The sequence below is a fragment of the Phasianus colchicus genome, chromosome Z (genome assembly GCF_987193195.1).
Source record: "Phasianus colchicus chromosome Z, bPhaCol1.hap1.1, whole genome shotgun sequence".
In the NCBI taxonomy this organism is placed as follows: domain Eukaryota; kingdom Metazoa; phylum Chordata; class Aves; order Galliformes; family Phasianidae; genus Phasianus; species Phasianus colchicus.
The window spans coordinates 25,035,766-25,049,107 of NC_143476.1; the positions used below are offsets into that span (position 1 = coordinate 25,035,766).

At 40.4% G+C, this 13,342-nt stretch overlaps 1 long non-coding RNA gene across 1 annotated transcript; it reads left to right on the plus strand.

Annotated features, from left to right (window-relative positions):
* Positions 1 to 6,460: 6,460 nt before the first annotated feature.
* On the plus strand, positions 6,461 to 13,342 carry LOC149912750 (uncharacterized). Its single transcript, XR_016462089.1, has 3 exons — positions 6,461 to 9,619; positions 11,431 to 11,534; positions 11,707 to 13,342. It is a non-coding gene; the product is annotated as an uncharacterized LOC149912750 (long non-coding RNA).

A 13,342-nucleotide genomic window follows, 5' to 3' on the forward strand; every position in this document is an offset into this window, starting at 1 on the left:
TGTAGATAGAAGTCAGCATTATCAGGTTGTAGAGGAGGTTGCAAAGTGTGCTGTCACTAAATACAGATCCAGATGCTTGAACTTCATAAGGTAGGATAAGATTAGTTGTTTTTAAGGATACAGCTTTTAGACATTTCTACTGAGTTTGTAATGACAATTTTTGGTACAGCTGAAGACTGTGGTAGAAATGGGTGGAAACTGTTAGAAATAGCTGGAAAAGGAAAATATGAAAGCAGCCTTCCCAGGCGTGGACATGTCTCCTTTAGCCATCTAAAAGAAATGTGGATCATTTTTTAAGCATTCAAATGGAAAGTATCTCCATTAAGTACCTTGCCAATGACAGGCATATCTATCTTTTCAAAAGACTGGGAAAGCAGCTGGACATGGATGTTTTATAAATGAAATGCCTAAATTGATGCTTTAATTCAGCGTATCTCAAGTGATAGCAGTGGCACTCAGTTCAGATAACCATAGTGTAATGGAAACTTTACAGAAGAGTCATATGTGCAATAGCTTCGCTTCCATGAAGACACTGGGCAGGATTCAGGAGAAATTCAGACATATTATGCCACCTTAATCTATGCAGAAGTTTATGATCAAGAAGAGCAAAGTAAGCATGACATAAGGAAAAAAAAAAAAAATCTAATTACTTTTCCTTTGGTAGTACATCTTTTCTTCCCACTGTTAAATTAACAGAGCCGATCACCAGCTCTGAAGCTATTAATATTTTCTGTAGTCTGCTTATCTGATATTGATCAAACTTAGCTATTAGTTGTGTTCTATCCTTTCAATCATGGACCATAAGTAAATAATTTGCTACCAGACTGTCATATATGAAAAGTCAAAATTAAACACTCAGTAACAAGTCTGACTTAAGTTTTAACACTGCAATCCCTAGATGAGATCAACATGTCCTCACTTTCTCCCTGAGAATGGTTCACAGTTCTTTGCTGCATAATGACTAGCTCTTTTTATCCTTCTAATTATTTTCTCCTTTGTATTTCCACCACCAACTGCACCTCAGACTTTACAGTGCAAGTTTATAAATGCTTTACTGGCCTTCTTGTCTCATTGTTTTTGACACTGTGCAGCAAGAATGATACACTTCTGTTTCAGTAAAGCGAGAGCTCACTCTTAGTCAATATGCCAATAAAGTCAAGTTCCATCAAGAACTTTGAAACTTAAGCAGGATTGTCATTATTTTTGTGGTGCTGATGCATGAACTCATTCAGGAAGAGTGAGAGCAAACATTATGATGTTTGGCACTGTGTTCCCTTTATAGGTTTGTTCTTTGAAAGTTCATGATGCTTTGAAGCAGGAATAGTTACTTGTACTGTTCAAATTACAAAGACCTGCTAACATGGGTGCAGCTCACATACTGGTCTACCTATGTCCAGAGCAGCACAAAATCTAGCAGCCAAGATTCTGCTTCACTTGCTCTCATGCTCCCAATAACAAGAAAAACTACTGGCATTTTGAAGGGTCTTGTTCATCCAGGAACTGCAAAAAGTTTGCAAAAGGTCAGTAAACATATTGACAATATATTAATGAGGGAAGCATTGATCTGCAATTTAAAGGACTTTCTCAAAATAATTCAAGGTTTTTGTTGTATACAAAGGGCTTACTGAATCCCCATCAGTCAGCTGTTATGGTAAGCAAATCATTTTTCCATTGTTATATAAGCTGACTGCTACCTAGTATAACCCAAGTATAAAAATACCATCTTTCATAGAAGTAAAGTGTGTGTCACTGGAGACGCTGTTTTACTCTCAACAGAGCCCTCCTTCAAATACCATAAACCAACTTCTGCTTCTATTTTAGTATTTTGCAGTCTTCTTAGTTTACTAGTGGACAACAAAGCCTTTGTATTGAGCCACATATATGAGAAGGCCTTGACTTGATCAAAGACATATTTACACAGATAAAAACATTGTTTTGTATTGGACACGTGTTTCTGGTCAGACACATATTATCTACCTAATCTCAGGTAGCTTTAAGCAAGTAGCATTCCAGAGAATGGTAGGCAAACTGATAACATTTTTGTCTTTGATGTACAAAAGAGTTTGCATGTTTGTAGAGAAAAGGAAAAAAAAAAAAGAATGCTACAAAATTAGAGGAAGTAAGACCAGATTCTGTAATAATAATGGTAACAACAACAACTGTAGGAAACCATGCTTGATCATCTGAAACAAATAGCACTAAACATTGAACACAGCTCTCAGGGACAGCTGTTTAGAGAAACAGAAAACATTTATACTATATATTTCATCAGTATGACAGCCATTAAATGTGAAGAACTGTCATAACACCACACAGTCATCACTTCAATGAGTTAAACTGATAGATGACTTTTTGAAATTGGTATAATATTAGCAAAGCCAAACATGACCCACTGAGCTTGACCTTAAACAGTGGAAACATGAGAGTAAAGAATGCTAGAAATCTCAAGGTCAGAGCTGTTCAAATATATATATTTCTGTAGCAAATCATCTGAAGACCTTGTTTGAGCCCCTGGGTAACAAGCAATCGCGTAAAAACATTTCCTTTTCTGTATAGTTAATGGTTTTAACTGAGAAAGAGAAAAGATTTGGAATGGAAAAAGGAGAAGCACACTTGAATTTCCAATCTTCTTTGTAGCCACTATGCAGTACTGACTTCATGGATCATTGTGTGGTTAGAATCAGATTTATAGGAAGACAGAAAATCTGGTAGCAGATCATCTTCTTCTTGAAGAATATTATATTAAAAACAAGAGTACTCTTGAAGAAAGAGTTTTGAGCATCCACTCTAATGCCAGAAATAACTGCATCTAATAAATTAAGTAAAAAAACAATTAAATCTATTATAACTGAGTCAGCTTAAACATTTTCAGTTTGATCATTCCATTCAAACAATCTCTACATCATGGTCCATAAAACAAACTCCCCAAATCAGAAACTAAATGCAGTCTTGTGCTAACTAAGCTCCTTAATGACAAGAAAGACCGGTCACAGGTTGATGGATGAAAAGTAGCATGCAACTAGCAACTCTGACAAGTTATACAACTCCTACGCTTCCAACCAGCAGCTAAATAAAAGGATGAGAAACACTTTTCCTTTTCTGCAATCAGTTCAACATTACTTCATCTGGGGTTGTCACAGGTGCTCCCACCGATATAGGATATCATCTGAATAACACTGCAAACAGATCTGCATAAGTATCATACAGAAAACACCACAGAGAAAGATCTATGGGAGAAAAAAATCCATTGTCCATATGAAGTCCTCTCATTAGAGTCTGGAAGAGAATTAAGAAATATTACTGCATCCATGCCCTGTTCTTAGACTTCTTGAACACTGTTTTGGCTCACATTTGAGAAAGAGGTGTGGCCGGCCAAATGTGACTCTTATAAAACAGAACTAACTTGCAAAAGCATTGCAAAATTCAGGAAGGAGGGGAAAGGAGATGTTATTTTGCTGGCAGAGAAGGAAGAGCCATCAGTCCATGAAATGACCAAACCAACAGGTCTGGCAACCAGAAGCTCATAGTTGCGGTAGTGCTGCTGTTAGTGAACTGCTCATCTTCACATCCTGTCATGCGAAGTAGTGTGATTTTCAGATGAACTAATGGCAGTCAGCATAGAGGCCTAGCAAAGATGTAATTGGTTATTTGCAACTGGTTCCTTCCAGAGACAAATTCTCTTCTCGCGGAAGGCAGGCTTGAGCTGCATCTTCACTGGTATTACAGTGTTAATTCCACCTGTCCCAAGTAGTTATCAACTGTACTCATGCACTCTGAGACTATGAGTCAGAAACAAATCTTGGGCCCAGAAACCTAAATGCCAGCAGCTGGTAAGCAAAGCACCAAGTAGGTAGTTACAGATGTATAACAAGCTCAACTCATCCTTCAGCCATCCTTCAGCCAGGCATACGGTTGAAATCAATGGCATGTGTACAGTGCTTTGCTAGACTAGATCCTTTTGTCGACAAGGTTTTGTTACTGAGTTCTGCTACAATTATGCCAGGCAGTGGGAAGTCTTTCTGATAAAATCATTTAACTATGTTTTAAATAAAGTCACTGCCTGGGGGGAAAATAAACACAGCAGCCAGTGGGGGTTGATTTTTGACAATCATCATCTCTGAGAAGTCATTAAAGTTTCTAAAGCATTCTATTGTCTGCAAAAAGCCAGGAATAAAATTAAAAAAGTCTTGTTTCACTGTGTGCTAAACAGAAAAGACTTCTACTTTGCAGGAATAGCCAAAATATTGGGATAAGAAAATGTTGTCATTGCAAACTATTTTTAACACAGTAGTTAACAGCATTTCTGCTGACATCCAAATGCTCAGTGCTAAAAATATTTTCTGCCTTCATTCTAGTGCGAAATTCTAGTGTGCACAAAGAAATAGCTGCTGTCTTCTTTGAACACAGAGTAGATCTGACTTTAGAGGCTAGATGCTGAAAAAAAAAAAGCAGAATCCCAGGGCTGTGAGCTCTTTTATTCTAATTTAGATATGCAGTTATTACAGCTCTGTAGCAAATCATGTCTTTGAATATAGAAACAGCAAGATGGCTATCTTACTGCTCAGTACAAAGGAGGGTAAGCATTATTTTTACAAACTGTACAAACACATTGACAAATACATTGTTGTAAGGGACTCTTCCACCTTCTTGAAAATAAAGTATCATAACATCTGAATAGAGAAATAAGATTTACCTTTTTTTTCCCTCAGGTTAAGCAGAAGTACTTATAGAGGGGAGCACTTATTTCCATAGAAATAGCAGAAATTGAATTAGATTCTCCAGTATTTCAGTGAAACAACTTGCCTTCAGCAGCTACCATATACAGAGCAAAGTAAAAAAAAAAACAAAAAACAACATATATATATATATAGCTTCTATTTTAAATGTACAAGAGATCATAGAATCATAGGATGGCTTGGGTTGGAAGAGACCCTAAAGATCATCTAGTTCCAACCCCTTGCCACAGGCAGGGCCACCAGTCTCCAAATCTGGAACTAGACCAGGTTGCCCAGGGCCCCATCCAACCTGGCCTTGAACACCTGCAGGTATGGAGCATCCACAGTCCCTCTGGGCAGCCTTTTCCAGCACCTCACCACTCTTTCTGTAAAGGACTTCCCCCTGACATCCAATGTAAACCTTCCCTCCCTGAGCCTAAAATCATTACCCCTTGTCCTATCACTTATACCCTTGTAAAATGTTGACTCTCTTCCTGTTTATAATACCCTTTTAAATACTGAAAAGCCACAATGAATACTCCTCACAACCTTCTCTTCTCCAGGCTGAACAAGCCCAGCTCCCTCAGCCTGTCTTCGTGGAAGTGCTCCAGCCCTCTGATCATCTTAGTGGCCCTCCTCTGGACCCACAACAAGAGCTCCCTCCGCATCCTTCCTGTACTGGGGGCCCCAGACCTGGACACAGTACTCCAGATGGGGCCTCACAAGAGCTAAGTAGAGGGGGACAATCATCTCCTTGTATCTTCTGGCCACCCCTTTTTTAATGCAGCCCAGGATACCATTGGCCTTCTGAGATGCAAGAACACACTGCTGGCTCATGTTCAGTTTTTTATCTACGAGGTCCCCCAGGTCCTTCTCCACAGGGTTACTCTCAAGGAATTCTTCTGCCAGCCTGAATACATATCTGGGATTACTCCGACCCAAATGCAAAACCTTGTACTTTGCTATGTTGAACCTCATGAGGCTCACATGGGCTCACCTTTAAAATCTGTCAAGGTCCCTCTGAATGGCATCCCTTCCTTCTAATGCCTCAGCTGCACCACTCAGCTTGGTGTCATCAGCAAACTTGCTGAGGGTGCACCTGAGCCCATCATCGATGTCACTGATGAAGATATATAATAGCACCAGTCCTAAGACAGACCCCTGGGGGACAGCACTCATCACCAGCCTCCATGTGGACATTGTGCTATTCACCACAACCCTCCGTCTACGGCCTTGCAACCAATTCCTTATCCACCGAATAGTCCACCTCTCAAATCTATATCTCTCCAATGCAGAGATAAGGATGTGGAAGAGGAGCATGTTAAAGGCCTTGAACAAGTCCAGGTAGATGACATCAGTCACCCTGTCTTTGTCCACTGATGTCATCACTCCATCATAGAAGGTCACCAGGTTGGTCAGGTATGATTTTCCCTTTGTAAAGCCAAGGGCTGTCTCAGATATTACCTGCTCATCCCTAATGTGCCTTAACATGTCTTCTAAGAGAATCGGTTCCATGATCTTCCCAGGCACAGAGGCGAGGCTCATTGGCTGTAGTTCCACAGGTCCTCCTTGCTCCCTTTCTTGTATATGGGAGTAACATTCCCATTTTTCCAGTCCCTGGGGACTTTGCCTGACAGTTACAACTTCTTAAATGTGATGGAGAGCAGTTCAGCAACCATATCAGCCAGCTTCTTCCGGATCCTGGGATACATGTCATCTGGCCCCACAGGTTTGTATATATTCAGTGTCATGAGACAGTCTCAGACTTGTGCTGCCCTTATAGCAGTGTGGGGGATTTTCTCCCCCAGTTCCCACCTAGAGGCCTAGGGATGCTATGTGCGTTTTGAATTAGAGGAAGGAACAAGTCTAAGCTTTTCTTGTGGCTTTTCTTAATATATGTAAAATATTCCACTTTCCCATTAAAAAAAAAAAAAAAACAAACAAAACAAACACTTATTTTTGCTAAGAAAAAAAGAGGAAAAAATCTCTCTAGAAAAGGGTGGTAACAACACAATTGTGTACAAAGACTTGACGGAAGTAGGAAGAAAATATAAAATCACATCAATCACTACAGCAAACAAATTTCCTTTATAGACTTCAGTACTCCCAGCCATGGGGAACACAGCTGATGAAGGTTAAAAGCACTGAATTGTGCATGTGGAATAATTTTCAGAGGGCTCAAGCCACAGAGCAGGAATCAGGTTTCAAGTCTGAAGATGCTGAGATCTGAGAATATGGTATCTGTGGTTTTAAGCTGTCAGACAGCTCAGCGCCAAGAAATGGTTCATTCACTCTCCCCATACTGTGATAAGGGAGAGAACTGGAAAAAAGTTAAAACTCATAGGTTGAGATAAAGACAGTTTAATACAACAGAAAAGGAAGGGAAAATAATAATAATGATAAAAGAATACACAAAATGAGTGATACACAGTGCAGTTGCTTACCACACACTGATCGATTCCAACCTCCCCAGTTTTGTTGTTCATTGTGACATCATAGGGTACAGAATATCCCTTCAGATCCCTTTTGTCTGCCTGTGCCCCCTCTGCAGCTCCCCACTGGCAGGGCAGTTTGAGAAGCTGACAAGACATTGGCTCTGTCTAAGTACTGCTCAGCAATAATCACAACATCAGTGTGTCAACATTATTCTCATTCTAAATCCAAAACAGAGCACCATACCAGCTACCAGGAAGAAAATGAACTATCCTAGCTGAAACAATGGTTCAGAAGATTATGAAGACTGTAAAATGCAAAATAGGCACTAGTAAATAACTTCTTATTCCAGCTGAATTGCCCTTGAGGCCCAAACATTTTGGTACAAACTTGAAATCTCACTAAACCTCTATGAAAGGTTGAACGGAGTTCTTGTACTACCAAGTTCCACCTGAACACTGCTACTTGAATGACAACTACTTATTTGGAATGAAATGCAGGGGAAGACAGACATTCCTTCATCACTAATAAACTGAAATGTTTTTCTACCTTGTGGACAATCAGAAACTTCACTTTAAGTTGTACTCTTTTCTCCAGTCATTCTAATGGGAATATTACGGAGAAGTCCTTCCAAAGTTTATAGCACTGCAAAATAAGATAATTATAGGATTATGAAAGATGGCAAAAGTGTTTTTCTCTATATTGCACGATTGCCCTAGCAAAGAACAGTTCATAACCACACCTTTCAGCCAGCAATACTTCCAGATCTACCAGGGCAGAAAATTGCAGATTTATTCCAGATTGGGAGATCTTGTTCTCCTCATTTGTTGCAAGGTTGACCCAGCCTTAAGATGGCCAAGCACAGAAGATATAGCAACTTCAACATTAATGTAACAAAATAGAAGCTGATAGGATCTGGAGCTGTTTCATGCATCATATTGTTTACCTTCTCTGCCATGTGCCTAGACTTTTTAACTCCAAAATCTCTCTATAAAATCACATTCCTGTTAAATGCATTTCTTGGCTAGAATGTGTTAGGAACAAAAAATTGTATTTAAATTTTCTCACTATATTGTATGGCTTGAACAGTCAAACCAACACAAAAAAGAAGAATCTCTGCAGAAAGAAATTAAAATAAAAATCTCTCTAAACCTGAATTTTCCAAGTGATTCAGCTTAGCTCAAAAAATTTCCCCTGTGATCCAGCATCAGCTTAGATTTTCACTAGTGTAAGCCAAAACCGGTATAGAATTTGTCTCAGAGACAAATTCCTCCAGATGAAAAGTGCAAATACTGTCCACCAAATAGAGAAAAATCTGTGGAATCAGGGTAGGGCCTCTGTTGCTAGCAGACCAGCAAAACAAAGCCTGAAAGATAGTATTACTAGGAGAACATGTCAGATTTGCCTGTGTCTTGAATCCAGCATAACGTAAGTGACTCATTGGCTGCAGGACAGATTGCATCCTTGAGAGGGAGTCCTGCTTTTTCCTTGGTATCCTCTCGTCAGAATTTAGCAACTCACCAACAGGGACAGAACTGAAGTAGTCTGCAAGCACTGGGGAAAAAAACAACCACCACCTCCGCTTGTTTTAATAACGCAAGTTCTGCCACCTAGTGACAAAGAAAGATTAACCTACAGTTAATGAACAGGCTGAGGGCAGATTAGCTCAAACAGCTAAAACTGTGCCATAATCATCAGTACACGCAGTTCACTCAGGCAGACTGCCTGCGTGCTCAGAGCATAAAAGTAGAAGACTGTATGTTGCTTAGCAGAGCACAAAAAGGACGATCATAGCAATATGTAGATGTGCAGTCCCAACATTCATTCAACTGCACACACTTCAATTGTTGATGACTCTACACCTTCTTCAGAAAGCTCAACAAGTGGGCTCAACTACTGCCTACATAAAAGCACAATAATAGCAGAGAGCAAGAAAGCAGACACTGACTTCCTTTTCCAATCCTTTGGCTTACTGAGCCATAAGCATGGTTTGGACCCCAAATCTCTAGCACACAGGTGGTGATTTCAGCAGAATCTTCCTCTTCAGAATTCACATATAGAACCTTTACAGCACGTATTCAGAGTGAAGCTTCACAGCACAGCTCTCCAGACGAACAGCCAGCAATAGCCACTGTCTGTGAAGCATGTTGGCCAGTGAGATTTTCAATGCAATATCCTAAACGCCAGGTGGAGTACTCTGAGTGGAAGTATACATGGAAAGGACATCAATTGCACCCAGTGAAAATGTATGTGCACCTCTGCGCTGAGGATCTTCTGACCATATTTTCATTGTCCTGTGCCAAAGGCTCTGGGAGGAGATAAGACATTAAGGTGGAAGTTCAGCTGTGCTCACTATTGGAAATGGATATGGAAAACGGCATGATCCTTTGCAGAGCAAAACCATGTGGTTTCTACAGATCTGCCTTTAAAGAAGCACTTCTCAGTGTCTACTACCTACAGCAAACCATTCTGTAAGTTTATGTAAAGGGGATGGTAAAGGGGATAGAAACACTACAGTTGCAAAGACAAGCTCCATGGCCACATCTCCTTGAGAGCAGCCCTGCAGAGGACTTGGGGGTCCTGGTGGAAAAGAAGCTGGGTATGAACCAGTAGTATGTGCATGCAGCCCAGAAGGCCAACTGTGTTCTGGGCTGCATTAAAAAAGGGGGAGCCAGCAGGGAGAGGGAGGTGATTGTCCTCCTCTACTCAGCTCTTGTGAGGCCCCATCTGCAGTACTGCATCCAGGCCTGGGCCCCCAGTACAGGAAGGACATGGAGCTCTTGGAGCGGGTCCAGAGGAGGGCCACTAAGATGATCAGAGGGCTGGAGCAACTCCCTTCAAGGACAGGCTGAGGGAACTGGGATTGTTTAGCTTGGAGAAGAGAAGGCACCGGGGAGACCTCACTGTGGCCTTCCAGTACTTAAAGGGAGTATAGAAACAGGAGGGTCAGTGGCTGTTTACAAGGTGGATCGTGATAGGACAAAGGGGAATGGTTTTAAACTGAGACAAGGGAGGTTTAGGTTAGATATTAGGAGGAAGTTTTTCACATAGAGGATGGTGACACACTGGAACAGGTTGCCCAAGGAGGCTGTGGATGCCCCATCCCCGGAGGCATTCAAGGCCAGGCTGGATGTGGCTCTGGGCAGCCTGGTCTGCTGGTTGGCGACCCTGCACGTAGCAGGGTGTTGAAACTAGATGATCTTTGTGGTCCCTTTTAAGCCAGGCCATTCTATGGTTCTGTGATCTTGCTAAACGAAGGATGCAAAAAGCTGAACCACTTATGAGTATTACTTATTAGTAAAGCTTGCAATTAGTCATTAAAAAGATGCCAGAGCTGGAAATAGTTGCTAAAACCCCTAAAAAATCCTTTGTCCCTGTGTTGTTGTACATCTGCTTTACAACCTTAGTAACACAGCAATAAAAAAAGTTACTGGAAGAAAAACTACAAGGCTTTAATTCTAGTCATCTGGTTTATTCTTTTTCATACCTTTGTTACTCTGTGATTTCCATTAGAATCAATGTAACTAAAACAAAGTTATAGGATAGTTCAGTGCGATGTCTACAGAACTATATGTCTTATGTAGCCACTCAACTTCGTCTCAGTAGAAGGCTAGCTATTAAGGGAAGCCTTTTCACTGTACTTCAGTGTAGTTAGCATTAGCTGGTATTCTGGTTGGAGTTACAGTATTTAAGTAGATCGATTTTATTTTTATTTTTATTTTTTTACCTAAGAACAATATGAAAAGGAAATAAACAAAAAAGTATTTAATCTTTCTGATCAATGGCAGACTTCCTGTCACAGAGTTATTTCTAAAGTCTTTGGAAGGCATTCCCTCCTTTTGCACAGTATTTACTTACCACTTGGAATCTGAGGCACTCAGGATTATCACAATAATGCTGTGAAGTACATGTAAACCACCAGAATATCACTCAGCTTTTTCTTCTTCATACTACCATGCTAAACAGAAATGCTACATTGTTGGTAATTAAACTATGTATTAGAACAACTAAACACATCAAGATTCTGGTAGGAGAGAGAAGGATGACAGTCTCTTGCTCCACAATATACATACTTTATCTCCCTGCTCCATCTGGTTTATTAGCTTGTCCTGTTTCTGATCAGGGAATAGGAAAATCTAGCTACTGCTTCAAAGCAGAACCACTAAGGCAGCATTTGTTTCAAAACCAAAATGAACTAAAAAATAATGCCAAGAAAAACTGGGAAGTTAAATAGATGCAAGAAGAGATTTACAAAATGTTTTGATTTTTATGTTCTTCTAAGGAACCAAACGCACAAATAGCTGAAGACAGTAGCTATCTCTTAGGAACACAGCAGAGAAGAGTGTAGAGATCTTTGAAGTGATAAATCTAAAATGTTTGACACAGGTAAGGTGTTCCACTATTATTCTTGCAGTGTTTCCTGACGCAAATATGTAGGCAGCTTTGTTTTATGAACCATACTGCCCTACATGCTCCACTGGAGACCAAAAATCCCAGCAGTAGACTGGATATTCCCAGGTCAATACTGCTGACTCATGCTTTGACTCTCCATCCACAGGATGGTTGTATTCCAGAATCCTGAAGGAGCCGACTGACAAAGTCACCAGACGCTCTCAATGATACCTGAAAAGTCAGGTAAAGGTGGTCAGGCGAAGTCCCCAGTGAATGGAAAAAAGGCAGTGTTGTAGCCATTTTTAAGAAGGCAAGAAAGGATGACCAGGGATCTACTGATCCATCAGCCTCACCTCTGCACCACGGAAGAAATATACGCCTATACAAAACAACTGCTATCCTAACAAACAAGTACTAATGACTTGTACTTCATGCCTAGATGTTGAACTGGTGGCTCTGATCAGAGAAATGCCATGTAATAGGCAATATTTATTCTTATAAAGCCCTGGAGATTATGTTCTTTGGCAAACATGTTGGAATAAAAGCTGAAAAGGAAGTCAGGTCTTTTGAGCATAACTGAAGCTCTTTAAGACTTTTTCTCTGCCATCACTTTTACTGCAATTGAACTACCTTCCTGTTTTAAGAAATTTTGATTTAATAGTTTCTCAGTGAAAATCACAAGCCTTTTCAAACTGAAACAACTTCTTGTGATGCATAAATTCTGCCATAAATCGGTGAGAAAAGAGTTTTGATAGCTGAAGTACAGTGTCTAATCTAGAATGGAGTCTGCCCTTGGTGATCAGTCCTAACAACCAATTGTTCAGTGTGTAAGGCACTCACATGGAAAAATGAGTGAACAGTACAAGAACAGTTTCATCAACATCTGTAGTACCTCATTAATTAGCTGATCAACTGATAAAGCAGCTTTTTTTAATAAAAAATGTGGAGTTAATTCCTTTTTTTTTTTTATACTGCAGAATAAATAGCTACTAAAAGCTGTAGCTGTGGTATTGTAATCTTTTACCACTGATAAGTAGGTCTTATTGTGTTAAGTCCAATGTCTAACAGTGAAAATCAGTGAATGCAGTGTTTTGTCTGCAAATACATAGCTCTTCCTTCTACTGTTCTCATTTATTCATTATCACTGCTCCTAAACAAAGACTTGCCATACCCACAGCCAACAGGCTGTCTGAGGGAGCCAGATGCTCCACAAGGGAAGGGAGACAGTAACTTTGTTATGGTTGGTGTGAGCAGAGACCACACCAACAAGGTGCCAAGATGCAGAGCGCAGGTCCAAGTAATGATCAGGGACAGAGATGGTGGTGTTGGGAATATCCAAATAATTTATCAGGACGGTATCTCTGATAAAGCAGACTTTATTTGTGATTGCAATGGTGGGCCATCTGCAAGCAGGAGAGCACACAGAAAACAGTGTTACATCTTTTATGTCCTGTTGCCTGACGCTTATCTCTTTCTCCCCTAGTTCCTCACTGGCCGAGTACTTCAGGTTCACAATCTTCTTAATGCTTCACTAAACATACAAATACTGGACAAACATAAATCTTGGCTGGCTAAGTGTAAACCACTAATTATTTAATTAACTTCTGACACATACTCACTCCACACTTGGTCATTGTTTCTGGGTATCTGCTTGTCCTCCTTACAGAGATAAGCTCAGAAGGAGGACAGAGGGGAGTATCTTGATGCCTGCCTGTTGCATGCCAACCTTCCCACAGAGTGAGACAGTCCGGCCTTGTGTAGAGGCCCTGGCTTCTTTGATGTTTGTTAAATCTGTTTTTCTT